This window comes from Sciurus vulgaris (genome assembly GCF_902686455.1).
Source record: "Sciurus vulgaris genome assembly, chromosome: 6".
Taxonomy (NCBI): domain Eukaryota; kingdom Metazoa; phylum Chordata; class Mammalia; order Rodentia; family Sciuridae; genus Sciurus; species Sciurus vulgaris.
Genome location: NC_136466.1, coordinates 113,746,305 through 113,772,143, shown reverse-complemented (window position 1 = coordinate 113,772,143; position 25,839 = coordinate 113,746,305). Strand labels below are relative to the sequence as shown.

The following is a 25,839-nucleotide window of genomic DNA, read 5'->3' as shown; positions in this document are numbered from 1 at the left end:
CAACCACACCAAACACACCCGACCTCCAGGACCTCTGCTGGCCCAACTGTATCCTGCCTCCAGGATCTCCAGCTGACCACATCCACCCCTGAGCTGCAGCTCCCCATTTGCCAACACATTTCAAAACCAGAGCGTCCCATCTTGGATAATCCTGGAAGCCGGAGCTCCGATCTTTGGGTGGGGCAAATCCCATCCTGAAGTGCCTGCTGGAGGCTTGAAGTTCATTGTCAGGTACCTCTCATGCATCAGGCTACTGAACACTGGGAGGTTTCATTAGTATATGACTGTTATACAGTAGATTTTCTTTTTTCTCCTTTTTAAAAAAATTTAAGTTTTTATTTCTTTACTTTTCTTGCTTTCTTTTCCTTTTGTTTACCTGTTCCCTCAGAGTCTCTTTCTCCCTTTTTTGCATGCTAACATCCGATTTCTTTTGATTACACTCTCACCCTTTCTATTTTCTAGAACTTCTGTATATTCTTTTCTTATCCCATTAACAGCCACATTCTACATCCCTCTGCATCCTCTTTGTCCTCCATTAGAAACTGCAGACCTTATTGCAAACCTGTTTGTTTTACCGAAGATAACATTTGAACTCATTTTGTTTATTATGACAATTTTGTTATTGTCCCCATAGGGGCTATTTGGTCTAAGATTGCATAGTGTCTGATTTGGGCACTGCTAATATTGATCTCCCCTTAAAGAAAGGGTTTTGGAAACCTATAGGGCCACTATAAACTATAGGGGGAAATCTGCAATACCCCAGATCTGCAGCGCTAGAGGGGAAGATACATGAACAACATGAAAAACATGATCCAAACAAATCTAGATTCTATATTAATAGAATCCAATGACAGTATGTTAGAAGAAAAGTCAGAAAAGGACTTCAGATTATACATGATTAAGATGGTTCGTGAAGCAAAGGATGAGATAAGAGAGCAAATGCAGGCATTGAATGATAATACCAATAAGCTGAAGGAGCACCTGCAGGAAGCAAAAGATCATTTCAACAAAGAGATAGAGATTCTCAAAAAAAACCAAACGGAAATCCTTGAAATGAAGGAGACAATAAACCAAATAAAAAACTCAATGGAAAGCATCACCAACAGACTAGACCACTTGGAAGACAGAACCTCAGACAATGAAGACAAAATATTTAATCTTGAAAATAAAGTTGCCCAAACAGAGAAGATGGTAAGAAATCATGAACAGAATCTCCAAGAACTATGGGATATCATGAAAAGACCAAATTTAAGAATTATTGGGACTGAAGAAGGCACAGAGATACAAATCAAAGGAATGAACAATCTATTCAATGAAATAATAGCAGAAAATTTCCCAAACCTGAAGAATGAAATGGAAAATCAAATACAAGAGGCTTACAGAACACCAAATGCACAGAATCACAACAGATCCACACCAAGGCACATTATAATGAAAATGCCTAACATTCAAAATAAAGATAGGATTTTGAAGGCCGCGAGAGAAAAGCATCAGATTACATATAGGGGGAGACCAATACAGATAGCAGCAGACTTCTCAACCCAGACTCTAAAAGCTAGAAGGGCGTGGACCAACATATTTCAAGCTCTGAAAGAACATGGTTGCCAACCAAGAATCCTATACCCAGCAAAACTAACCTTCAGATTTGAAAATGAAATAAAATCCTTCCATGATAAACAAAAGTTAAAAGAATTTACAAATAGAAAGCCTGCACTACAGAATGTTCTCAACAAAATATTCCATGAGGAGGAAATGAAAAACAACAAGGGAGGTCAGGAAAGGGAGGAACTAACTTAGAGAAAAACCACTCAAAGGAGAAAACAAGCCAACTTAAAAACCAAAAATAAGCCAAATGACTGGGAATACAAATAATTTCTCAATAATAACCCTGAACATTAATGGCCTAAACTCATCAATCAAAAGAAATAGACTGGCAGAATGGATTAAAAAGAAAGACCCAACAATATGCTGCCTGAAAGAGACTCATCTCATAGAAAAAGATATCCACAGACTAAAGGTGAAAGAACGGGAAAAAACCTACCACGCACATGGACTCAGTAAAAAAGCGGGGGTTTCCATCCTCATATCAGATAAAGTGGACTTCAAGCCAAAGTTAGTCAGAAGGGATAAAGAAGGACATTTCATACTGCTTAAGGGAACCATAAATCAGGAAGACATAACGATAGTAAATATTTATGCCCTAAACAATGGTGCATCCCTGTACATCAAACAAATCCTTCTCAATTTGAAGAATTACATAGACCACAACACAATAATTTTGGGCGACTTTAATGCACCACTGTCATTACTAGATAGATCTTCCAAACAAAATCCAACCAAAGAAACCATAGAACTCAATAACACAATCAATAACCTAGACTTAATAGACATATATAGAATATTCCATCCATCAACGAGCGGATACACTTCCTTCTCAGCAGCACATGGAGCCTTCTCGAAAACAGACCATGTGTTATGCCACAAAGCAGCCCTTAGGAAATGCAAAAAAATAGAGATACTGCCTTGTGTTCTATCAGATCATAATGGACTGAGAGGAGAAATCAATGACAAAATAAAAAAGGGAAATTACTCCAACACTTGGAGACTAAATAATATGCTATTGAATGAAACATGGATAACAAAAAACATCAGGGAAGAGATTAAAAAATTCTTAGAGGTCAATGAGAATGATGATACAACATATCAAAATCTCTGGGACACTATGAAAGCGGTACTAAGAGGAAAATTCATTGCATGGAGGCATTCCAGAAAAGAATGAAAAGTCAACAATTAAATGACCTAACATTACAGCTCAAAGCCCTAGAAAAAGAAGAACAGAATAACAGCTAAAGTAGTAGAAGACAGGAAATAATTAAAATCAGAGCTGAAATCAATGAAATTGAAACAAAAGAAACTATTCAAAAAATTGACAAAACAAAAAGTTAGTTCTTTGAGAAAGTAAACAAAGTAGATAAACCCTTAGCCACACTAACAAAGAGAAGGAGAGAGAAGACTCAAATTACTAAAATACATGATGCAAAAGGAAATATCACGACAGACACCACTGAGATACAGAACATAATGAGAAGCTACTTTGAAAATCTGTATTCCAACAAAATAGAAAGTACCAAAGACATTGACAAATTTCTAGAGACATATGCTCCTCCTAAACTGAACCAGGAGGACATACATGATTTAAACAGATCAATATCAAGCAATGAAATAGAAGAAGCCATTAAAAATCTACCATCCAAGAAAAGCCTGGGACCAGATGGATTCTCAGCTGAGTTCTACAAGACCTTCAAAGAAGAACTCATTCCAATACTTCTCAAAGTATTCCAGGAAATAGAAAAGGAGGATACCCTACCGAACTCATTCTATGAAGCTAATATCACCCTCATACCCAAACTAGGAAAAGACACATCAAGGAAAGAAAATTTTAGACCAATATCCTTGATGAATATAGATGCAAAGATCCTTAACAAAATATTGGCAAACTGTATCCAAAAGCATATTAAGAAAATTGTGCACCATGATCAAGTGGGGTTCATTCCTGGAATGCAAGGATGGTTCAACATTCGTAAATCAATAAACATAATACATCATGTCAATAGACTTAAGGATAAGAATCATATGGTTATTTCAATTGACGCAGAAAAAGCGTTTGACAAAATACAACACCCCTTCATGCTCAAAACACTAGAAATAATAGGGATAGTAGGAACATACCTGAACATTGTAAAGGCTATTTATGCTAAGCCCATGGCCAACATCATTCTTAATGGAGAAAAACTGAAACCATTCCCCTTAAAAAAGGGCACAAGACAGGGATGTCCTCTTTCACCACTTCTATTCAACACTGTCCTCAAAACTCTAGCCAGAGCAATTAGGCAGACTAAAGAAATTAAAGGGATACAAATAGGAAAAGAGGAACTTAAGTTGTCACTATTTGCAGATGACATGATTCTATATTTAGAGGATCCAAAAACCTCCTCCAGAAAACTTCTAGACCTCATCAATGAATTCAGCAAAATAGCAGGCTATAAAATCAACACGCATAAATCTACAGCATTTTTACATGCAAGTGACGAAACAGCTGAAAGGGAAATGAGGAAAACAACGCCATTTGCAATAGCCTCAAAAAAAAAAAACAAAAATACTTGGGCATCAATCTAACCAAAGAGGTAAAAGATCTCTACAATGAAACATTACAAACAACATTACAGAAAGAAATTAAGGAAGATGTTAGAAGATGGAAAGATCTCCCATGTTCTTGGATAGGCAGAATTAATATTGTCAAATGGCCATACTACCTAAAGTGCTATACAAATTCAATGCAATTCCAATTAAAATCCCAATGATGTACCTCACAGAAATAGAGCAAGCAATCATGAAATTCATCTGGAAGAATAAGAAACCCAGAATAGCTAAAGCAATCCTTAGCAGGAAGAATGAAACAGGGGGTATCGCAATACCAGAACTTCAACTATACTACAAAGCAATAGTAACAAAAACAGCATGGTATTGGCACCAAAATAGACAGGTAGATCAATGGTACAGAAGAGAGGACACGGACACAAACCCAAATAAATACAATTTTCTAAAACTAGACAAAGGTGCCAAAAATATGCAATGGAGAAAAGATAGCCTCTTCAACAAATGGTGCTGGGAAAACTGGAAATCCATATGCAACAGAATGAAACTAAACCCCTATCTCTCACCCTGCACAAAACTCAATTCACAATAGATCAAAGACCTTGAAATCAGATCAGAGACCCTGCATCTTATAGAAGAAAAAGTAGATCCAAATCTTCACCTTGTTGGCTTAGGATCAGACTTCCTTAACAGGACTCCCATAGCACAAGAAATAAAAGCAAGAATCAATAACTGGGGTAGATTCAAAGTAAATAGCTTTCTCTCAGCAAAGGAAACTATCAGCAATGAGAAGAGAGAGCCTACAGAGTGGGAGAATAACTTTGCCACTCATACTTCAGATAGAGCACTAATTTCCAGAATATATAAAGAACTCAAAAAACTCTACACCAAGAATACAAATAATCCAATCAACAAATGGGCTAAGGAAATGAGCAGACACTTCACAGAAGAAGATCTACAAGCAACCAACAGATATATGAAAAAATGTTCAACATCTTTAGTAATAAGAGAAATGCAAATCAAAACTACACTAAGATTCCATCTCACCCCAATTAGAATGGCAATTATCAAGAATACAAGCAACAATAGGTGTTGGAGAGGATGTGGGGGAAAAGGTACACTCATACATTGCTGGTGGGACTGCAAATTAGTGCAGCCACTCTAGAAAGCAGTGTGGAGATTCCTTAGAAAACTTGGAATGGAACCACCATTTGACCCAGCTATCCCACTCCTCGGCCTATACCCAAAGGACTTAAAATCAGCATACTACGGAGATACAGCCACATCAATGTTCATAGCAGCTCAATTCACAATAGCCAGACTATGGAACCAACCTAGATGCCCTTCAATTGATGAATGGATAAAGAAACTGTGGTATATATATACAATGGAATATTATTCAGCTATAAAGAATAATAAAATTATGGCATTTGCAGGCAAATGGATAAAACTGGAGAATATCATGTTAAGTGAGATAAGCCAATCTCAAAAATCCAAAAGAGGAATGATCTCACTGACAAGCGGATGATGACACTTAATGGGGGTTGGGAGGTGGGAAAGAATGGAGGAAGGAGGGACTGTATAGAGGGAAAAGAGAGGTGGGAGGGGTGGGGGGGAAGGAAAAAATAACGGAATGAATCAAACATCATTACTCTATATAAATATATGAATATGCAAATGGTATACTGTTACTCCATGTACAAACTGAAACAACATGTATCCCATTTGTTTACAATAAAAATAAATTAAAAAAAAAAAGACTCTCATGGATGGTCAGTCTTCTAATTTCAACAAATTATGACCAGAACAAATTTAACACCTATCAGTAGATGAGAGGAATGTTAACTAATTTTAACACAGACTTAAAAAAAAAAAAAGTAGAAACAAATGTAGGAAGGAATAAATATGAGAAATATGCCTAAAGACTTCCCAATGACTATAATGAGTAATAAAATTAAAGATCGTTTACAATTTTTTATCTCATTTTTTTTCTGGGATGACTATTACTTTTAATGTCTTTTCTAAAAAGTAAATTAGCTTAATAAGTAAAGATGCTGCTACACTTGTAGATTAATGTTGAAGGCCAACTCCTGGCACTGAGCAGTGGGCCACCTGGGCTCCCTCCCTTCCTTTGCATCACCGGATTTAAATATTTTACCCACTTCACAGAGTGCCAATACCATGTCCCCCTCCTTCCCTTCATGAGCACCCAGCAGACCCACAGAAACAAAGGCTTGGGGCAACAAGAACAGTAGAACTGCTCTTCATGCCACCCAAAACCCTGGAAGGATTGTCCCCAGCAAGGACAGTAGGTGCCTAGTCCATTACCCATTACCCACAGAGGTGAGCAACTCTGAGTGGGCAAAGACCTGTCTGAGGGGATGCTTCTCCTTCATGGCCTCTGCTCAAATCGAACCCAGGAAGCCAGTGAACAGCTCAGAGTCTGTAGCAGTCCAAACTGCTACATTTCAGACCTGCCTTTCCCTTTCCGTGCCCATTCAGGGGGTGCAGCCATCTGTCTCAGGCTGTCCTGTTAAACTCATCCTCAAGTGCCAGTAAGTTGCTGTGAACATTGGTCCCCCGCTGCCTGACAGCCTGTGAGGGTACAGACAGGCAAGGCAGTCACCTCCAGCACACACTCATGGAAAGGTCTGTGAGCAGCCCTGTACAAGACAGATTGCTGCCCCCACTCCACACTACGTCATCCTCCTGGACATATGTGACGGTTTTTTAACTGGCAAGAGTTGGTTCTTCCTAGAGCCTCACTCCTTGAAATGTGGCCTAGAGACCAGAGTGAGGGCATGACCTGGGAGTGCATTAAACATGAAGACTCTCAGGTTCCAGCCCAATGCTGCCAGAGCAGAATCTGCAGTTGAATCAAATCCTTACAAAACATAAACCAAGTGTGGGCAGCACTGTACTAGAGAACCTTCATTTGACATTGAACATTTTCTGTCACGATAAAACCTGCGACACTAGTCATAGTAGACTTCCTCCTGCCTCGGTGCTGGGGATTGAACCCAGGGCCTCGAATGCTAGGCAAGCACTCTACCACCGAGCCATATTCCCAGACCTCATGGTAGACATTTTTAAAGAAATAATTTTAAAGGGCAGGGAAGACGCATAATCCTATTCCCAACAGAAAGACCTCATTATTCATGCACTCTTGAAAGGGAAAGGGAAGCTGAGCTCACTTTATTTCCAAGCCAAATCCAAAGATATGAAAGTGAGGGTATTTCATTTAAACCACCACCCACCGTCACAAACACTAATTGGTCCAGTAAATGGTATTATAAAGGCTTAAGGTGGAAGCTTGGCCAGACAGAACAGAGTTACACAAAAAGAAGTGTCCAGAACACAGTTTTGTTTTTTTACCTATAGCAGTGATTCTCCACCAGGGACATCTGGCGGTGTCTGTAGACATCCTGGGTTGTCACGAGTGAGGGGGGAAGCCACTTGCATCTAGTATATTAGGGATGATGCTAAACAGCCTGCGAAGCTCAAGTCAGCACCCCCACCACCAGGAATTGTCTACTCCAAAATGCCAGTAGAGCTGATGGCCCACAGGATTAACTAGAATGCTATTTTCTCTTCCCTCTCAGCGCCCCCTCCCATCACATACCAATCACCCCACCAAACAATGCACTTTCCAGTAAGACTTGCATTCTCCTGGCTCCCCAGCTTCCCCTCTTGGCTCAGAGAAGAGCCTGCCACTGCGTGTGTGACAGCCAAGGACAGAGAGTGAGGCCCTGTCCTTTCAGCAGGAAGGGCCCCACTTGTCCCCTCCTCATTACCCATGCAGCACAGGCCTTGGCTTACCTATTATGAAATCATGCATGTACCGTGAGAGCTGGAAGGGGCCTTAGCAATCCTCCAGTCCAGCTCCCTCGGCATCTTAAAGGGGCTGCATCCTAGCAGACTCCACACAGACTGTTTCCCTTATGACAGAGGAAGAGGAGCCAGGATTCCAAGTAGAGACGCGGAACAATGGCACAAGCCCCAGTGTCTGCAGAGTGCAAGCGGCACCGTTCTATAGCTCAACTTTCCTGAAAAGGCACGTTCCCCTTCTCTGAAATCTCTCCAACTGTTTTGGCTTCCCCTCTCCTCAAAAATGAATACTGTCCGGGAAAATGAACCTCATTTCACAGAACAGAGATCTGTCCTTATGGTCAAGATGACCAGATGTCCCAGTTTGCCCAGAACTGGCCCACTCACAGTGTTGCCTTAGCAAGATTATTAGAAGCCTCCTTTCCTAGGTGTCTAGGTTTGGATGATAAATTATATTATAACCTTTCTTCCGGGGCATGCCGTTCCCAGGGAGAACAAAGCTGCAGGCCTGGCATGCCTCTGCAGAGCACTTTAAGCCACAGACCTTAAAGTTAAACTTGTGTGCAATTATGTCTAATTTGGCCCTTGCTAGTGACGTGCCAGCTGACCAAAATTCTGCTCACTGAAAATGACTAGATGCCAATGAAGTAAAACCCAGGACTGAGCAAACACACTCTAATCTTGTGACTTGAGGGCATCAAGAGAGAATATTGGCACAGACCATGGGAAAACCTGCTCTAAACCAAACCCATGTAGTTACCTAAGAATTCCCAATTCAAACTCAGTCCACCTTCCAACTGCTGACCCCCAGCCTGCACAAAAAACTCAATATTTGGTGTGGTGCACATGCTCTGAGCCATAAGGCACAGAGGGTGTTACGGAGCTCCTAGACTCAGGTAAAAGTAGTAGAAAAGCAGGATCAGCGAGCTGATCACTGGCAATTCATTTCATCACACCATTAATTCCTACCTGACACCATAACAGCCCCAGTAAATCAAATCCAGACAGGAAAGAACATCTCTCACAATTGAAAGGAATAATACAAAAACATGATTTTTCTTTCCTTTTAATATGATTACAGGTCTCTCTGGGAAAAACAAACACCACAGAACAGGAAACATCATTCTATCTAAAACAACTGTTAACAATTTGACGCATTTCCTTCCAGGCTTTTCCCCATACAACTTAAGTTCTAACTTCCCCCCAGTGTGCCTGCTTTTTCACTTTATTATATAAGCATATTATTCATATTATTGTAAACCAATCCAATTACTTTGTATCTGTGGTTCTCCAAGGGCAACATTAACAGCTGTTTGCTATTCAGGCTTCAAAAGTTTATGTACAATAGGAGGTAGTAAATAAAGAGGATGGAGAAGAAAAAGGAAACCTAGCAGTAAAATTTTATGAAGAATCTGCCTCCCAAAATAGCCTTGGTCACCAGTGTAATGAGTTTTGAAGCCCTCCTTCAATTTTGATGGAACCAGTAAAGAGGGCAGCATCCTGAATTAACAGAGGTAGCACAGGCTCCCAATGGATCAAGGACCTGCAGGGAAAGAGACAGCAAGAAAGGCTTGGCTTAGTCACTGCAGGTAAGAAGGAATGAGGAGGAGGAAGGAGCAGAAAACTTCAGACTACTGGTGTCTCTTTGGTATCTAGAGAATCCTTGTCCTCCCTGGCACCCACACTTGCTCTCCTTTCTCTCATCAAATCCACATATGTGCACACATGAACTCTTAACTCAGGCCTCCCCTCATGCTGTCTGCTCTGCAGGCTTCATTCTCCACTCACTGAGCTCTCTCTCCCTGGGCTCAGTAGGTGCTTAACATTTGCCATCCTATTTAGTTCTAATGAAGTCATTGGACAAGCTATTATGACTTAATCCCTTTGCTTAACAGGAGAGGAAACCAGAGCCCAGTGCTGGTAAATAACAGACCCACATGGCTCTGAATCATTCTGCCATGTCCCCTATTGGAAAGCCAGTTCCCAGAGGGCAGAGAGCAGCCCAAGATGCGTATTTGTCTAAAGAACACTGCTTGTATTTTACTCTCTTCCTAAAAAGTTTTGAAATTAACCAAGATCTGTTAGAAAAAAGATTTATAAATAGAAGTAAATAAAGAAATTGAGTAAAGGGAAAATAAAAGTAGGTAAGAGCAATGAGGGCAGAGGGGATATTTAAAAAAAAAAAAAAAAAAAAAAAACAGAACCATGTTTAAGTTCTTCACAAATTCTATGGTTAAGTTCCAAATTTGCTTCTGTACTTTCTAAGGAAAATACAAATGGATATACATAAATGTGACATGGATTTATTTCAGAAAGCCCTGTTGCTATAGAAATTGTATTGGAAACAACATCTGTCTAAGCCATCCAGCCTGATCAAAGGGCTTCTAAATGAGCCTATTTTCTTCTTAACTGTTGGCTCAACCTACAGGCACTGTGATGTAAACTGGCTAGAAACTTCTAAAAATGACCACACACTTCCCAGTTTCCTTACTCAAAATGTGCTAAAGTCATTGGGAGAGGGTTCAAGTCATCATAATGGGCTACTTGCTCCTAAACTGTGATGTTCTTAACTGTGTCCACATTCACGCTCTCATTAAGTTAGTCCCCACCATGGCTTCATCTGCCTTCTGATGCTTCCAGATCATGACTTTGATATCTTCTGCTTCTTCCCATCCCACCCTTTCTTCTTTCATCTGTTTTTATGATGACTTCTCAGCTTTGGGAATGACCTAGTCATGATTTAACAGCAGGTAGCAGCCAATCCCACTAACTCACTGCCTCTCTCTGGTGATGCACATCATGGTTCATGATTAGCCAAAGTCACTATGCCAAGAAACTTAGGATGTATAGAAATCTTTTTTCCCCAAATTTAATGATCATATTGCATCAAAGACTGGTATTTTATTATGGCAGGAACAAAAAGGAAACTAACATAATGATTAAGTGCTTTACTCAGAAGACGGTACCAACTACCAAAATGTGACTTTTAAACTTGTATTCAATAGGCATGGAAGGCACAAAGGCTGGAGTCACAATGCCTGGGTTCTTACTATCTGTATTTTGGGTAAATTACTCAATCTACACCTCATTTTCTCACCTGTGTAGTGGGGATAATATTACCAACCTGAGAGGATTGTTAGGAGGATTAAATTGAGTGATTCATTAAAGAGTGCACAGTGTCTGGCACATGTAAGGTGTGTTTGCTATTATCAGCATCATTAGAGATTAAGTTGGCAGAGCTGTATACACAATGCCACTTCTTATGGTCCTATTGCTTCCTACCAGACATAAAACATGATCTTCCCAGGCTCTACAAGGGAATCAGGGACAGATCTGAGATTCAGGAATAAGATCAGGGTTTTCCACTGAAGTAGCATTGTCCACTTTTCAAAACTTACTAGGTTCTTCTGTAGAGCCAACATTTTTTCTCATTAAATAACCCTGGGAACTCCACACATTATACTTAGCACAAGCTCCAAAGTAATCATTAAGAGACAACAGCTTGATTACATGGAGTTAGACTGTTGATCTTATAATCCCTAGCTCATTTCCAACTGGGCAGTGGAAGAATAATCAGCCTTCAAAATCAGCAGGCTGCCTAGCCCTGGATCACCTTAGCCAAAGTATAACAAAGTCTGAATCCTCCAAATATACTTGCTTAATCGGCACTATTCAGCCTCTGCAATATGTGAAAATTGCCAACACTAACCCTTGGGAATTAGCTACCTTTACTCTCAGTCCATAGTTATTCCAGAGTCCTGGATCTCATGCTTCTGCCACTTTTGGCTCCAGTTGATAACCACGGTTCTAGAGGCCTCAGGCTGGTAGTCCCAATATAGGCAAGTAGAAAGACCAGGTCTGGTAAAACAATAATAATGGATTTAAAAAATACTAGCTTCTGGGGACAACTGGAGATTACCTGTGTATCTTTTGAAATCAATGGGAAACAATACCTTTCTAATAGCTTACATCAAATAAGTAAATTCTATGTACCAAACAGTATGTAGATTAAGTAGTTTAAATCTGATTACAACCATTATCCCCATTTTACAGCAGAACATGAGCCAGAGAGTTATTACCTCTCCCAAGATCACATGGCTACCCAGGTGTGGTGGCACATGCCTGTTATCCCAGTGGCTCAGGAGGCTGAGGCAGGAGGATTGCAGGTTCAAAGCCAGTCTCAGCAAATTAGCAAGGTCCTAAGTAATTTAGCAAGACTCTGTCCCAAAATAAAAAATAAAGGGCTGAGGTTGTGCTATGTAGGAGAGTGCTTGCCTTGCCCGTGTGAGGCACTGTGTTCAATCCTTAGCACCATATAAAATAAATAAACAAAAAATAAAGAAAAAAATAATAATAAAACAGTCTAGGGATATGGCTTGGTAGTTAGGAGCCCCTGGATTCAATCCCCAGCATGGAAAAAAAAAAAAAAAAAAAAATTCCCACAGTTAATATTTGGAAGAGCCCAGGGTAACAAACTAAAATAAAATTCTACTTTTAAAATACCAAACTCCCCAAAGAGGTAGTTTGTTACTTCACTTTCAGCTTGCAATATTTATAGAGATTGAAGACAACCAGTTGCCTATGAACTAATATTATCTAACTTACAATTTAAAACTAAATACTTTAAAGTTATACATAACATAAATGAAAAACTAGACTCTAACCTTGCCCTGCATACCACCTAAGACCACAAAGAAGTCAATTTTGCCCTAGCTATATTTCATGACCCCTATTTTATGAGTTTTCCATTTTTATTTATTTATTTTGCCATGGTAGGGATGTAACCTAGGGCCAAACTCGTGTTAGGCAAACATTCCACCACGGCCATCTCCCCATTGCTCTTTCTGCCCTCTGAGGAAAAGATGGATCCACACATGTTCTCCCTGGAGGTTACCTGCACAGGAGCTCAGAGGCCTAATTGTAATTGAGTTTTCCTTGAACTCACAGACATACTTCACCTTTCTGAGTTTTACTCAGCTCACTCCATGAAAGAGTGAGGGGTGCATGGCTATTCTTCAAAAATGAAATACAGAACTGCCATGTGATCTGACAATCCCATTTCTTGAGTTTATACACAAAAAAAGTAAAGGTGAGGATTGGAAGAATGTGCGCACCTGTTCATAGCAGTATTCTCCACAATCCCTAAAAAGGCAGAACAACCCAAGTGTATATCAACAGGTGAATGTCTATGTCACGGAGCATACATACACAGTATCCATAATATGATTTTTCAGCCTTTAAAAAGAAGAAAACACTAACCCATGGCTACAACATGGATGAACTCTGAAGACATGCTAAGCAATATAAGCCAGACACGGAAGGTCAGATACAATATGATTCCGTGGATATGAGGTCCCTAGAATAGTCAAATTCATAGAAATGGAAAGAAGAAGGATAGTTCCAAGGTTCTGGGTAGAGGCAGGAATGAGGAGTTATTATTTAATGAGAACAGAGTTTCAGTCAGGGAAGATGAAGTTCTGGAGGTAGATGACCCACAAACATGTGAATGTACTTCTAAAGCCACAGGGCTGTCCACGGAAAAATGACCCAAGTGGTAATTCTATATTATGTGTACTTCTCTACAACAGCACACAAAGTGGGGGCTTTTAATTAATTCAATGAATTTCAAACCTTGTCTGCACATTGGAATCTCTGAGGGAGGTTTTTAAGAATATCTACTTGTGAGCAGTAGTGGGAGACTGGAGGACACAGTGGCTCCTGACATGATGCACCTGGAGGAAACAGGGTCAGTCACGAGGCACCCATGGCATGAAACCGGCCTGGGCTCCTCAGGGGATTCAATGTCATGGAACCACAGGGAGGGCAGAAGCACCGTTTTCACCTGAAAAAGGCTAAAGGGGCGCAATAGCCTAAGGCAATGTGATGAAGCTGACTGGACCCAAAAAAACAGTCATAAAGTCCAGCTGGGGAAATCTTAGTGTAGACTCTATGTGGTAAGATAGAACTGAATGCAATACTAGTGGCACTGAGGGGTAGCTGTGGAGAAGAACGTCTTCGTTCTTGGTATGTGGGATGTGGGAAGCAGGGGTGAGCTGTCCCGATGTCTGCAGGTGGAATGGTGTGACAAGGTGTAAAGAGTTGGTGAAGCTAAGTGAGAGGAATGTGTATCCATTGCATTCTTCTTTGAGGTTCCGAAGGTTCAGATTTTTTTAAAGTATTTTTTAGTTGTTGATGGACCTTTATTTATATGTGGTGCCAAGAATCGAACCCAGTGCCTCACACATGCCAGGTGAGCACTCTACAACACAGCCACAACCCCAGCTCCCTCAAAAATAATTTTTTTTAAAAGAAAGGAAAATAAAAATATTTATGCCAAAGCTCTGTACCAAAACAACAAACACAAGATCTGGGGGATGGCATCCTGGGAACCAGCATTTTCTTTGTAATGCTCCCTTGAAGTTTCTAATGGGTAGCCAGTTTGACAACTGAGTTAGAAGATTTCTAAATCAAGGGTGACATCATAAAAGCATGGACATGGTCAGGGATCTACAATCGACGTAGGAGGGAAGCCTGCTATTGATACCCGGAAGTCCTGGGGAATTTTCCCAAAACCCAAGTGACCCCAGCTACCCTCTCTCCACTCCTCTTCTAAGAATAAGCGAAAATACAAAAACCAAACCAAAACAACAACAAATTCTACCAACAGAAGAACTGCCTTCTCAAGATTCATCCCCATGGATAACAACAGAGATGCCCTTTATCTCACATGGTGTTATAAAATGTTTTCCAACACATGGGGCTCAAATAAACTACTATGAGAAATCTTTCCAATTTTCAGACTCCTGCTCTTAATTTGTTATCAATATTTACACTTTCTTGTAAGAGAAATGCTCAGATGGACAAGGAAGACTCTAGCCAAAGAATTTAGATTTAGAAAACTTACATCTCAAACATATTGCTACCAAAACACAAAATTTTGCCTTGCAAGCTGGAAGAGGAAGCAAAAAAGAAAAACTCCTTTCAAACACGGGTCTAAAAAAAAATGTATATCACAAAAATAAGGTGATACTGCTTTTGAAGTGGATGGTTAAATGATAAACCCTAGAATTATTCAAATAAGTGACAACTTACCCTCTCCCCTGACCCACACATATACATAAACAGCATTTAGACCAATCTCCTGTTCCTCACTTCTGTTTTTAGTAAACATAAACCCATCTTTCAGATGGAGAAAGGAGCTCAGAGAAGTTATACCCAATGTCAAACATAAGTGGCACTTCTAAGTCCTCAGATGTTAGATGCTGTCCTTGGTATCATGGAGACTTGCATCTCTCATTATTTCAGGTGGACAATACTGCCAAGGATACCTATTTATAACATAATGCAGGAGACAAGGGAGCTTCCAATGGGCCAAATAAGACTCATCTACCTTGTTTTGCCTGTACCCCATTCACAAATGTTTTCCTCTCAATTTGAATGACTACAATAAGCAAATGCATTCTCTAGCTCAGACATGCTTCAAAGCTTCCTGTCATTTTATCTGAGGCCCTGATCACACTTGACCTTGAAGGCATCTGGTCTGCAAACTCTGTACATGCCATTGTACACATACATGTAGCACCTAGAAGCTCTTGCTGAATAAGGCAACAGCTATGAGTGATCACCTCTTTTCAGATTCTGGAGAATTCTCCTTTTGAGTCAAGAGAATGATCCCCTATATTTATATCAGCAATCTTTTTCACTGGAGACACTAAATACTTGATTTGTTGCTGCTGCCTTTTACAGATCAGCTTCCTACACACTTCCCCTTTATAAATTTTAAAATGTGGAATAGCTATATGGGGGTTTTTCCTGTCACTATTGCTAACTTCACTTTGCTGATTCTTATGGTTTTTATCCAACCTCCCAGCATCTCTATCCTAACTGTATCAGCATAACAGCTATGGAGCCCTAAACCTCTCAACATGTATGTCACTCAATCTCACACACACACACAAACACCTGGAAAACTGGATCTTCAATGAATCCTTCCAATAAGAACAGATTTGTGTTTTCAGGTTCTAATGTTCTCAAAGCAGAATTGATAGGTAAAAAGAACTTAATATCTTAAGCAGCAAAGGGTACCTATTATAGTTTTTCTAATTATAAATATGTATGTGGTAGAAAATTTGGAGAAGAGAAAAAAAAAAAAAAAAAACTTTTTTAATTCATCCATTATCTCACTACTTAGAAAGAACCACTCCTGACATGTTAGTCTATGTACCAGACTCTGGGAATAGAGTGTTGACCAAAAGACACAGTCCTGATGCTTATGAATTTAGTGCTGTTCTATTTTGTCCACATTATTCTCAGAGTAATCAATGTAGACATTATTTTTAAAACATTCCTTTGCTTTATGTTTTGAAAGGTAATATATGGTAAAAACTATTTCAAACAGTATTCCCACTGATCCCAGTCTCTCCCCAAAAGGCAACCTCCAAAAAAGGTTTTGTATAACCTTCTAGAAATATTCACATACAGGCTGGCTAAATCATTCCCTACTGGGCCACTACTTTTTGTTTGTTCTACTCAACAGTTCAAAGGTAACCATTTTCAGAGATTTCAAAACTACTACATTGAAGCATAAGTTTCATTTCTTTCTCAAAGTTCACCTAATCAAATATGGAAAATTGGAGAAGAGTATGCAAGCACATCCTCCAAGCTATTCAATCCAAACTAATGAAAGCAAATTTCATGTTGGCAACCTGAGAAAGAAACCTTCGAGACTATCCCCAGAATGGGTGCCAAAGTGCAGGTGCAGCAGCACACTCCTATAATCCCAGCAATTCAGGAGGCTGAGGCAGGAGGATGGCAAGTTCCAGGCCAGCCTGCGCAACTTAGCGAGACCCTGTCACAAAATAAACAACAAAAAGAACCGGGATAGAGCTCAGTGGCAGAGCGTTCCTGGGTTCAATCCCCAGTACCAAGAAGAAGAAAACCAGTGCCAAAGCGAGAACATGGCTTTTGTGGACAGAAAACTTGATCTCTATATAGTCTTTTTAAAACTGTATATTTTTTCCTTTGTTAAATAACACTCACTAGTAATACAGAATAAAAAGCATTAGCTCTATAATGGCCATTTCTAGGCAAAACTTCTTAAGAGTTCCATATGCAGCAGGGCTTTGAGAAGCCACCTTACTGGAACCTACCTGGAGGAGCACAGCTGAGGGAGTGGATGAATAGAGGACTCATTCCAAAAGGCTGACCATGTAACATCTTACAGGCCCCTCTTCCAACCCTGGGCGGCCTGCTCAGTCAGCCCAGGGCTGAGACAAAGAACACAGAAGTGATCTGCTTAAGTTCCCAGGTGGGAACCAGCCAAGTCTGGCTGATGGCACTGGCTCCTTTGGGGGAGGTAAGAAGTAGAGTAGGTAATAAGAAACAATTATATGAAACTTACTGGATTTTTTTTTTAAACCTGGTAGAACCATATGACTCAGCTATACCACTCCTTGATATTTATCCAAAAGAATTAAAGTCAGCATACAATAGTGATGCACGCATACCCCAGTTTACAGCAGCACAATTCACAATAGCAAAGTTATGGAACCAGCTTGGGTGTCAGTCAACAGATGAATGAATACAGAAAATATAGTATACATACACAATGGAGTTTTATTCAACCATAAAGAATGACAAAATTATGTTATTTGCAGGAAACTGGATGGAACTTGAGAACACTAATGTTAAGCAAAATAAGCCAGACTCAGAAAAATCAAGGGTCATATGTTTTTTCTCATATGTAGAAGCTAGAGAGGAAAAAAGGAAGTAAAAGGGGGGAGTGTCTCATGAAATCAGAAAAGAGATCATTAAAATAAAAGAACCAGGGGAGGAGGGGTATGGATGGAAAGGAGTAATAATGTTGATGAAATTGACCAAATTATGTTCTGTGTATGTCTAAGTATGTCACAATGTATTCCACTATTGTGTCTAATTATAATGCATAAATACATACTAGAAAGGAGCAGGTGGCATAATGAATGACTTATCTGAAAATGGGCATTGAAGTTCTCCATTTGTTTTTTCTTTTTCTTTTCTTTTCCTTCTTTTTCTTTCTTTAATTTTCCGTGCCTTGATCAAACCTAAGGCCTTTGAGCATGCTAGGCAAGCATTCTACCACTGAGCAACATCCCAAGCTTCAGTAGTTACCCATCTCAATTGAGCTTCATTTGGCCCACGAATCTCAAACTTTGTTAACTTTCTAGAAAGAGTAAGGCCTGAGGGATGTCATATGAACCCAGTGTACTTGCTCCTCTTCTTCCTCATCTAAAAGCCTGCAGGACCAGGTTGACTAGAAGGTTGCCTGACCCTGGTAGCAAAGTCAAACTACAATCTGAGCCAGGCACAAAGATTAAGACATATTTCATGTTGTTCCTTCCCATCTAGATGACTTTAGGAACCCTTTGAATCAGCAGCGGCAACAGTGATCAATTTAACCTTGGAGGCCTAAATAAAAGAACGCTTGGTAATTATCACCTGAATATGCTGGTGACATCTCCAAGATCATTTGTGAGATTACAAAACATGTAACACAGAAACCCAAACCCTCCCCAACTTTATTTGGAAACAGTGACAAAATATATTCATTTATTTTTAAAAAGTGTACATACACAAAAATTAGTTTGATCCTCACCTAAATTAGTACACTGAATTCTTATTTCCTGACAAGAACTAAAAAATTTTTCCATTCTCAAGGGAGAATGAGGTTAGGATTTTATATCTGCTTTCTGTTCAAGTGGAGAAAAAAAAAAAAAAGAGCAAGGAGGTAGAGGCAGACCAGGGATAGTGGTAGACTTGCAGTATGCACTTTCCCACCCACAATGGACAGATGAGGAAACTGAGGCCTGGGTAAATTAATTTGCTCAGATTACACAGGGGAAAGCAAACCTAAACTCAACATTATATGTGTGCTTGGCAGTTGAAAGCTATTGAGATTATCTTTGATAGATAATGGAAATATGTTCCTTATTCAGATGAACAGTGCAATACAGATACATTAAGCCAAAACTATTAACAATAGCAATTTTTTTCCCAAATCTGGAGATAGAACTCAGAGCCTTGTACATGCTAGGCAAGTACTCTACCACAGAACTACATCCCCACTCCACCCCAGACACTTTTTTCCCTTTTTTTTTTTTTTTTTTTTTTTTTTTTGTGCTGGGGATTGAACCCAGGACCTTGTGCATGTGAGGCAAGCACTCTACCAACTGAGCTATCTCCCCAGCCCCCCTTTTTGTTGGTATTGAGGATTGAACCCAGGGCACCATGCATGCTAAGCACACATTCTGCCACTGAACTACAATGGCAGCCACATTTAATTTTTTAAAAGGATATAAACATTCAGAGATTCACAGGGATGGGAAAAGGAAAGCAATGGAAAAGTCTTCTCCTTCGGCAACCCCAAGCAAAAATCAATCACAGAAAAACCCTCCTATCTTTTATCAATAGTAAAATAAAAGATCTGTAGTTTTCCTGCAATGTGGGGATGACCTGGATGCACTCAGGCCTATTAAATGTGTTCTCTGCTGCTGGGCACTGTGGCACACACCTGTAATCCCAGAAACCCAGGAGGCTGAGGCAGGAAGATCTCAAGTTTGAGGCCAGCCTGGGCAACTTAGTGAATCGGTATCTCAAAATAAAAACTAATAGGGCTGTGGATGTAGCTCAGTGGTAGAACATCCCTGAATTCAATCCCTATACTGTAAATAAATAAATAATAAAATATCATCTCTAACATTCTACAGTTTAAAAAAAAAAAAAAATTGTGAGTGAATAAGCAAGTGAAGACCACTGTAAATTGTCCTGAAGGAAAAGTCATCTTCCAATCCTTACTGCCTACCCCACAGTCCCACGCCCAAGCAATCAGAAGCCCACAATTACCACAAGAAGGTTCCCCAGTTCACTCAGGCTTTCTAGTGGTTCCTGAAGTACCACTTCCACCTGGAAATCTTTGGACAGCTAATTTCACTTAACCTCCAGTTTGTGGAGACTTTAGCTTTTCCTTCCAAGCTATATGTTTCTCAAAAGAGAGAAAAGCAACCTTAAAGTCACACCAAAATAGATTCTATAAAACAAACACAACTTGTATAGAAATCAATGCCTGGGTTTATATCTAGTGCATATTTGGGCTCAAATCAAACACACAAAGGAATACTATAAATAAAGCATTCCATAGTATGTCCATGTGTTTTCACTTACTTGACAAAAACCTGCAAGCATGATGATGTAACTATATACTAGAAATGTCTTTTTACCCTTTAAATGTTCTAGTGCATCAGCATTACCTGAAAGGCTTGTTAAAACTCATTGCGAGTGGACCCAATCCCAGAGCTTCTGATTCTACAGATCTGGGTGGTGACAAACATCTGCCTTTCCAGTAATTTCTCAGGCAATGCTCTACTATTGCTGTTCCAGCAACTACTCTTTGAAAACCAGTGCACGGATGGAAAAACAGCTTTCTGCTCCTTTTAGCTCCTTGACAAGAAAAGCCATATATAAGACACGATTGTTTGATCTTAGCCAAAAAAACAAGAAGCAATACATGTTTTATAAAATTAAAGGGGAGTCTAGTTAGACTTAAGTCAAATCTTTCGGCCTCTTGCCAAAATGAATCTATCAAAGAGCTCCTCAGGTAATTGCTAATGAACTGGAAACATGGTCATAACCATTCTTCAACAACCTGGGGAGTAGGCCATTGGAGGGCACTAAAATCTCCAGTGAAATCTGAGAGGTGAAAACTGCCACAAGTAATGGAATGAGGAAAGAAAGAGAGAGGAGAAGCCTTACCACCTAATAATTTAGTTGTCAGGAAACTTACCCTTCTCTATTATACCTGCTTTTCTTACCCAACCTCAGGGAATGTACCTATCCTTGGTAAAACCATCTGGCAGAGTTGCCCATTCTAACCTAGAAGCATGGCAAAGAGACCCCTGAGTGGCCAGAAGAAAAAGCACCAAATGTATATATCACCAAACTTCCCACACCTAGCTTTCCCCCATTCCATTGGGTCACTCATCCATGAATGCCTAATGAAAAGTTTATTAAAATCAAACATATCAAGCTGGGTGTGGTGGCACATGCCTATAATCCAGCTATTTGGGAGACTGAGGCAAGAGGATTCTAAGGTCAAGGCCAGTCTGGGCAACTTAGCAAGACCCTGTCTCAAAATGAAATTTAAAATGGGGATAGGATGTAGCTCAGTGGTAGAGCACTTGTCCAGTATGTCCTTATACATACAAGAATGAGATACTTCAGTGAAGGGTGGGCTGAAGCAACTCTCAGGACCGCTCAAGTTAACCTTTGCTGCTTACAAATAATGGATTCTAAGATACATCCCTTTCAATTACATCCCCCTTTCTCAACATCAATGCATACATACTAAATATCCACCCCAGCAAACTACCCAAACAACAAACATCCTAGAATGCCTTTTAGCGCTACCTCTGACCTTTCTCAAGGTCATATGCAAATCCAGAAGCTTCATGAAATCTTCCCATCACCCTGATCCAAACCCATTGCTCTCACATTATCACTTTCACAGAGCTTGAAAGTACAGTAGTGGAAGTGTAACTACTATTTCTTATCTCCAGATCCTCTTTTAAGCCGTAACTAGCTTAGTCACATTTCCTTCATCCACAACCTTCTGTGCGTATTAGATGTTCAATTGAAATAACTACAATTTGTACACCAAGAACCACATCAGTCACCTCTTCACGTCTATTTTCCACATACCTCTCAAGGTACAGGAAGAAACCCCAAGGTGAAATCAGGCAGTGAGTGCGAGTCAGAATTCAGGCCTATATCTTTTGAACAATGCAGTTTTTACCATTTCCTCAACACCAGGTTGCCTCTCAATTAGGGAAAAATAAAATAGAGTAATAAAGGAGTATCAGCTCACTAGTCAGTCACCCACTACAAGTTTCTGCCCAATTTCTCATCAGACCCAAATTATAAGGCAAGGCTGATGTGTGTAATAAAGTGTGTTTTACAAATTATCCTATTTGGAATCATTGGTGCACACCACTATATTATTATGGAAGAGTCTTCCTTTCAGTCCAGTGCCTCACAGTGAGAGGGGGGATATTTTATATAAACATAAAATCCTTTGATGAAGCCTGAATACTCTCTATAAAAATCCCATGTCTTCTAGACTTTTTCTTGGGGGAAAAAAATTAAGCAGGAAAATTCACTTTAAAGAATACAATGCAATTTTTTAGAGTGCATCTATCTTTGAAAGAGCACATGATCTAATGGCTACAGGTTTCTATCTTTCATAAAATCACGACAAATAGCTAAAAGAGATAGAAGAGACGAACCCTCATCAGGTGAGGCAACCTGGCAAAAGTCCATAAGGAAAGACTCCAAGATGTGACCATACTGCTTCCAAGTTCCCCTGTCACCAGCTAGGTGTGGGGCCTCGACACAGTACCATGGATTTCAGCTTCCTTGTAGAATACTGAAACTACTGGCCCTCTGGAAGGTAATAATGAGCAGATGTTAGCAATGACACATGGAAAGTGCCCAGGCCTTGGTAAGCTCACGAATCTTAGTTCCACACCCCATGTTGGACTGCCTGCCCGTAGGATTTACCTGACCCTATCAGATCAGAAGTTGAGTGGCCTCTGCTTTTCTTTTGGTTACCATGAAAACTAAACAAGCATAGATAATAAGTTTGTACATCAGCCTTTTAACTAAAAGGGGCTGTTAAATTTTTTTTTTTTTTTTTTTTGGTGGAAGGTTGGAGGTGTAGCTCAGTGTTAGGGAACTTGCCTAGCATGCACAAGGTACTGGGTTTGGTTCCCCAGCACTACAAAAAGAAAATAAAGGTGGTGGGTGGGGGTAGCTGTGGAGCAGCAGGGTAAGGAGCAACAGTAAATCAATGGATCAATGGTTCCCTAGAAAAAAGGGTTTGCTGACACCCCAAACAACACTAAATTTTAAATAAACTTGATATTACAAGTTTAAACTCTCCCAAACAAGTCATTTTGGCTAACAGCATGTGTAATTAAAGTTAAAAGCATGCTAAAATAACTCTTTAGCTGTTGACCTTAAAGATCCTTTCTGAAAAGCTCAACCAAAACACTAGCACAGGAGTGGCTTGACTTTTTGTCTACTAAAGACAGCATCTCATGACAACATGGCATTTATCCTTCTGCTGTTCAAATGAAAGCACTGATAGAGTGGAGCTACGCTAAGTACAGATACATTCAATCCTTTTACACAACTGGGTTTTAACTAATTTCTTACTTAAATTTCATCTCAGATTGGTAATTGTAAAGAAATAAAATTTAGTTGCAATGACCACCTCAATAGTCAGTTACTCAATGATTTAGAAACCCTGCTATTCAGACAAGAGCATTACTCAAAAGTTGATAGCATCGGTCAGAACATTCCCCCACCTCCACCCCCAACACACACAGGCTGGACTTAGGTTGCACTTTTCAAAAGAAGCAAACAAGGAAACATTGATCACTAATACTTATTACAATGTAGCTCATAAGAAGGCCCTTCGTTTCATAGGGTGAAAACCCTGGGTTCTTTCCCTAAACATAACCATTAGTGACCCACAGTGACACTTAAATGTTGATTGGATTATCAGTGATGAGTGAAATCATCTGTCTAGCACAAAGCCCCTTTTCTGCTCTCATTGGTCTTTTAAACTCTCAAGTAATTAGAGAAAACTTTTGACAGATCATGGCAACAAGGTGTTTTCAGAACTATTTTGGCAAATGCATCAGAGTTCATTACAACAGCACAAGTCATTTGCAAATCATACCTAAGCATGAGTATTATTTATACTTAGTTTTGAGTATAGAAGGATATTTTGCATATACCATGTCAATGTCTATGTTAATATAACAGCTCCTCTTCCACTTCTCTCAGCATTGTAGTACTGAGCTGTTACTTCAGTTTTGTTCTGAGGTGTATTACTATCCTAACTTCCAGGTTGAAGTAAGTTGTGGCCAACAATAGCAGGAATTAAATGGAAAGTAGTAGTCTATGTAATTTTAATTCAGTGCTCCTATGTACAAATCAGGATGCCTTCAGCAATCTTGCATCTGTCAAGAAATCTAAGAAGTCTTGCAGTTTCCATGGAGAACTCACTGGAAAATTCCTCAAGTACAACTTATTATGTGGTGTTGTAAAGTCAACCTGGTGGGGAGGAGACAGTAACATCGCACCCTAAGCCAAGTTCTTACTTTGTGTAAAAATTACCAAATGTAATGACAATTCAAGGTAGTAGAAAAGATGACACAACAAAAGCCCATCCCTGAAAGACATAGAACAGCCTCATGAACAGAATATGTTCAAACTACCAACATGTTGTTTTAAAAGCCCAGTCTCAAATATTTGTACTCAAAATGTGCAACACTGAAATTGAAATTATAACCATCTTTTGGTGCTTTATTTTTAAGTGTTGGAGATAAAGCCTGCTGAGTATAGTTGGAGGTTTAACTGAACGTGAGCTTAAGTTACCAAACCAAGGAACAAGAGAAAGCACAACCCTGTAACACCACAGAGCAAGGACAATCCATGTGATCCTTCCCTCACAGGAAGAGCTCCAGAGCACTGTTTCCAGTCTCGTGTTGACAGGAGGCCCAGAAAGCCAACAATAACCAGAAATTGTACTAACATATGTAACCACTGCCTTTTTTGAGAACAGTCAATGGAAGGTAGTGTCTAATTAACACTAAAGTATATTTTTCTAGGCGTCATTTCTTTTATTCTGTTCGTGAGGCTATTATCGGAATATATTCTGTTCGTGAGGCTATTATTGGAATTATAAAAATGCTCACTTTAGACATAACAGGCTATTGTAGTAAAGCCTTCATATTTCAGGGTGATGATAAAGCCTGGTAACATAAGTACCTATTTTCCATTTTTGACTATGTTAAAGAGCCAATGAATGTCAGAGAAGGTAAGTGGCTCCCACAAAGGCATACTACCCCATTACCAGATCAGCGAAGAAGGGTAAACAAAGACTTCCAAAGAGTGTCCCCACGGAGTGGGCTTGCCAGATCTGAGCCTCCTTATTGCTGCTTCTAGAGGGCACTAAAGCCAAGGTTGACTGAGTAACAATCAGTCACCACCTCAGATGCATGCCCAGAGATTAATGGAAATGCTACATTCATGCACCACATTCACAGAAATTTTTGCACTATGCATTAGAAATGAGGGCTATAACAGGATCATGTGATATTTACAATTTTTAATATATATTTACCTAGTTGCCAGACTACAGTCATCTTATAATTTGACATAGCAAAGCTACCATATGTTTGGAGAGCTTGTCACATTAGACCTCCACCAACCTGAGGTTGACACTGAAACCACTAGATGAGCACAGCCTTCTTCCTAGAGCCCCAGAAGAATGTGGTTTTCCAAATTGTAAAATAAGGATGCAAAAAGCTAAGTCTCACTCAACCACTGAATGCATTTTCTTACAGAGGCTGTTTCTGGGTTCCTCTTCACTGACTGACACCAAAGGATCACAAGGGAAAACTAAGCTCCCACCTCTGACAGTCCATTTCAAGACGTAAGAGAAAAGGTCCTACACCAGTTGATGATCCTCTCTTCCCTTTTATTTAAAAACAATTTTTTTAGTTGTGGATAGACACAATTTTTAAAATTCATTTATGTGGTGCTGAGGTTCGAACTCAGTGCCTCACGGCCTCACGTGTGCTAGACAAGTGCTCTACCACCGGGCCAAAGCCACAGCCTTGCCCCTACCCTTTTATTCAGCAAGTTTGCGGCTCCACTGACAATTCGGAACCACACACAAATGTCCTGCTGCACCTATCACCACCTTAACCCAAACTTGGTTCCTTTGCCACCAAGGCCAGCCCAGGCAAAAGA

At 39.8% G+C, this 25,839-nt stretch overlaps 1 protein-coding gene and 1 long non-coding RNA gene across 2 annotated transcripts in view; one reads left to right on the top strand and one right to left on the bottom strand.

Annotated features, from left to right (window-relative positions):
* Positions 1-25,839, top strand: part of LOC306664408 — a 1,052,029-nt gene that overhangs the window by 531,032 nt on the left and 495,158 nt on the right. The gene's annotated exons all lie outside the window — the stretch shown is intronic.
* IQGAP2 (IQ motif containing GTPase activating protein 2) overlaps positions 1-25,839 on the bottom strand; it is a 284,608-nt gene that overhangs the window by 257,674 nt on the left and 1,095 nt on the right.